Below are 4,784 nucleotides of genomic sequence, written 5' to 3' on the forward strand. Positions count from 1 at the left end.
AGCCAGCTCTTAGACTGTGTACAATAATGTGTAATTTCATCCACAGCAGCTAATGTGAAAAATATGATTATATGTATATATATTTATAAATAAATGACAACCAGCACCAGACAGTCAATAATGGAGCTCCTTTTCTGGGTGCATCTGCTTTACTGTGGGACACTCACAGCTTGCTTCTCATCTTCAGCATCAGTTTCTTGGTTCTTGCCTAGTCAAGACAAGAACTGACTGGGTTAGCCAGCACATTTCTCCCACAAGACCAATAATACTTTCTTCACACTGATCCGTCTTGTGATTCTTTCATGATTTTTCTCCATCCAGAAGAACTGTTCAACAGGTTTCCCCACTGGAAACACCATCTTGTTCAAAACTGTAAAACTGTAATTTCACCCAAATCAACAAGATTATCACAATAATCTCTACAGCTTGACAAAACAGCAGATAAACTTTACGCAGAAAAAGAATCATGATCCAATATCAATTCCCCTCCTTCAGCTCTCAGAGTACAACATGCCAATTTCTTCTAGGCTGACTCATCTCAGGGAATCATACTTTGATTTTATAGACTACTGGAAGTGGAAAATCAAAGTGTCACATACGAAGGCAGGGCATTCAATGAAACTTGCGGAGTAGCACAGTCATTCCTCATCTAATACAATTTCAATCAGATAATGTCCATTCTGAATCTATTTGTCTCAGGATGCTGACAGATGGAAAGACAGGAAAATATTAATTATTTCAAGACAGTAAATAACATAACACTATTTAAAACAAAATAACAATATAAATATGTTCTAAAAAGTCACCAGTTTGATGCTGAAAAGAAGCATGCTCTATCTATGTCACCCCCCCTTTATTTTTTTTTAAATACTTCAACACTCTGAAGCTAAACAGACATATTCAATTTGCTCCGAAGCCGTACAGCTCACCAAGAGTGGCATGTGAAGCATTATTATAGCAGTAAACTTAACAGCTGCAACAAGACACATCCTGCTGATACACCACACATCAAAGCAATCTCATTCTCACTACATTGCCGAAGAACACGGTATCAAGTAAGTGTTGCTAAAACCCTCACAAAACGCTAATACCCTGAGATACTGCACGACAAACGTTATCCAAGAATGATCTGGGAGGTGACAGAGAGCACAACCAGCCCCTTCTTTCAGAGTCAATAAGCAGCTGTTGACTGGAGACAATTCCCAAGTACTGAAAAGATGCAAACTCTGTAAGGCAAGATCTTTCCTAGCAGCGGATGAGTCCAGTGGAACAAGTCCATTAACAGAGGATACAACTTCTGTGTAACTTCAGTTCTTAAGGAAGTGCATCAGAAACATAATAAAATTATTTCCATTTAAACAGACCAGGAGGACACCAACCTTGACCATTTCAGTTTTTCCCCATGTTAGCTCCAAATAGGAACTTGTCCCTCCAATAAGTAACAAATCCCTTCGCAATACCCAGATATAAAAAATGGCCTCATATTAAAAAGACTTCATACCTCATACAAGCGCACAGAGCAAGTCAAGTTCAGCAAATTTTACCCTTTCTTTATATATCAGACAGCTTTGTATTGGAAAAAAATTACTTTCCTCATCCACACCATCAGTAAGCTGGTTAACTTAATCCATGAAAACCCAGCTGGCCTTCAACTCTTCCAACTACTCAGAAGCTTCTCATGCACTCAAATGCAAAGCTAAGCAACATACACACATTTCTCCAAAATAAAGAATTACCGGATGGTGCTCCTCATCAGTGCAAATAACCTAATTCTCAATAATTGATTAATTTCTTCAGAGACAAAGCAACAGCATGAAATAGCATTTGAGCAATGCTTTTCATCACAGAATTGTTCTCAACAGTGCAGTACAAGAACCTCAGAAAAACATGCCTGAACTCAACAATGAACACATTTTTGAATTCTTAACAAGATTGTTTTGTTAAAAAACACTAAAGACTTCTTCAGTTTCCCAGTTTGCCCTCCTTTTTCTCCCTCCTCTCAAATGCAATCTTTCCCTTCTCCCCCAAAAATTCCTCAAGGTTTTCAAAGATTTGCCTCCATTAATTGAGAAACAAGTTTGAAGAAAAAGTTACTGAAATATAGGACTTGCACAGCTTCTCAAAAATGGGAAACAGATACACGACCAGATCAAGAGGTGAAGCATCAAAAGGTCAGATTTTATTGTCTGAATTTTCCACTACTTAGGTTTCAAGATTACTGACTTATAAGCTAACACAGAAAAAAAATATAACTATAAATTTAAACTGCTAAGAATGGCACTTCAATTTCATAACAGATTGAAAAAAAATCCGAGTTACCAGATTCCCTTAGAAGCATACTATTTAACACCTACCATGGAAAGGGAGCGCTGGAGAAAGAATTCAACTCTAACATTTTAATAAATTTAATAAAGTTGTAAAGGATAAGGAAAAGATTGGATGATATTTTCAGTAAGTAACTTTGAAAGAACATACCAGATACTGTTACTAAAAGCCACATTATATAGTATTCAATGTTTCCAACAAAGAGAAGGAAGTTAACTTTTATTCTACCACCATGTGACACAGAATGCAGTGCAACCATTAAAGCTCTATTAGGAAAGCAGAAAAATGAAACTGCTCTGTTCAGTTGCACTCTCCCATCCAACTGAAATAATTGTTATTTCCTCCTCTTAAGGCTAACATGTTTAATTCCCATTTAAGTCGCCTAGATACTAAACTGTTAAAAGAAAGAAAAACAAATAAAAGATTAACCATTTGAGTAATTTTCTTTCATCCCAACCATGGACAAGAAATCGAGGTGATACTAAGTCATTTTTAAATGCAACATGATCTGTAGCTCTTGGATTCCTTAATGTACACCTTGCATTTAGTCAATTTTGCATGTTTTAATTCTTGCCCATCTATGCTTCAAAAACTGGCCCGTCAGATTGATCTGCTAGATCCATGACGCAACGCGCTGCTCTGTGAGATCAATCAAATGAAGCTCGAGTTTCTCTGCTGTGAGGAGAGAGTGCTTTAACAGAATGAGGGAGCAAGGACAGTGGCTGGTCCATGTACAAGGACACATCCCTGTGAGACCACTACGAATCCTGGTGTCTTGTACCGAAAAGGCAGCTGTTTCTCCTCCCCTCTGGGCAAACACAAAGGCTTTATGTAGTGCTCTCCCAGAGCAGGAAAAAGAGACAATGCAAGACACAGGAATACAGAGAAACTGTCAGTCTCCTGTTGTGGAGCATCAATTCATTCCCACTAGATAAACAAGTCTTAGCTAGCACAGAAAACACAGTAGTATATTAGCACAGGGTATAGTGCAACTTCACAGGCTAAGCAAATGTTTAACCTTCTGTACACATATACCTAGAACCGATAGATGCTGATTGTTTGGAAATCAAACAGGGAAAACTCTACTCACTTCTCTCTTTTGTCATACTCAAAAAATCTTTCTTGATTTAATCAGTCACATTAGAAAAACCTCTCTGAAATATGTGATGTTAGAGCGAACAGAGCCTGCAGCACGCAGCAGCAATACAGTGACTACACAAAACCTAACCAACATCATGATATTCCAGTTGCTCAATTTGCTCTTCTCATTCTAATGCCATCATTTCCAAAATAGGAAGCTTAAAAAGATGCTGAACTTCAAGAGCATAACGGTACATTGGAAATATATCAAAGAGAACAAAGTATTTGTCCGAGATAATTGATTCAGTCTTTACACTCTATCTTGATACACTATTTTCAAAATAACTTTTGACCATACTACTGTAGTCAAACTTTCCTATATATAATTTTTTTGACAAGCCAAACAACTGTTAATAAGCATACTTCTAGTTTAAAAATAAAGTTTTATTATTTTGTTAAATTAAATTTGCACGGTAAAACAAAGGAATCATCATCAATATTCTGTGCAATTTAACACAGAATAAAAACGTTTGATATCTTTGTACCATGAATTCACATAGTTTAGACCCGATAAAAAACTTCCAAAATCAAACAAGAGCAGCAAAATAAGCTCTAATATTTTGTTTTCTCAGATACAACAGCTAAAAGGAACTAACATACCTACAAGCACTGCATGTGTTCAACAGAGACATGGCATTAACTATGCAGAACATATAAAAATTCTACTCATTTTTTCCAGAGCCACAACATAGAAACTAATCATTCACTTCAGGGCTAACGCGATTTAAAATTAAATGAGAGTATGTTTTATTTTAGAGCTCTTAATCTCCCTGTGAATACAGCTTACTAATTCTGAACATTTGAACTGAAATTCAGCTGGCTCTGCACGTACAGTCTGACTAAGAAAGCCATTACAACCTATTTTATAACTAATTTTCTATAGCCCTTTCCAGCTTAACTATAAATACAGTAGAAGGTTCTCAAAAGGCTGTGCTAGTCAGGGGGCTTTCCTTTGTGTCCATCTCCCCCACCTCCCCCCTCCAGGATAATACATTAACAGTCGCAAATCCACCCCTGCTGACACTACCCCAACCGCTCGGGCTCACCCCAGAGGTCAGACACCTCGTACCCATCTTTGTCCTCCCATTGCTTGTGCTCTAGAGTGACAACAGAAGTGCAAGGATGCAGCTGCAGCTCCGGAGATCATCCGTAGACTTAGGAACAAGGTAGTTCCCCCGCTTCCTTTTTTTTTTTTGTTCAGCTATAAGTATGGATAATACTGGTTTACTCGATTTCTTCCATATGCGCTTCCTATGCTTCCTGTTATCACCGTAGTGGGTGCATCCGCGGCCTAGCCAGGCAGATCTGTATTCACGTAC

At 37.8% G+C, this 4,784-nt stretch overlaps 1 protein-coding gene across 6 annotated transcripts in view; it reads right to left on the reverse strand.

Annotated features, from left to right (window-relative positions):
* Positions 1–4,784, reverse strand: part of TTBK2 (tau tubulin kinase 2) — a 103,843-nt gene that overhangs the window by 98,123 nt on the left and 936 nt on the right. For 4 of the 6 annotated variants that reach the window (XM_032984609.2, XM_032984607.2, XM_032984608.2 and 1 more), the window contains exon 1: positions 4,535–4,607. The exons of the other annotated variants lie outside the window; for them this stretch is intronic. The gene's annotated coding sequence lies outside the window, so the exon portion shown is untranslated. Of the gene's footprint in view, positions 1–4,534; positions 4,608–4,784 lie in introns of those variants that run through there. 6 annotated transcript variants of the gene reach the window in all.

This window comes from Tyto alba, unplaced genomic scaffold (genome assembly GCF_018691265.1).
Source record: "Tyto alba isolate M040663 unplaced genomic scaffold, T.alba_DEE_v4.0 Super-Scaffold_18, whole genome shotgun sequence".
Lineage (NCBI taxonomy): Eukaryota > Metazoa > Chordata > Aves > Strigiformes > Tytonidae > Tyto > Tyto alba.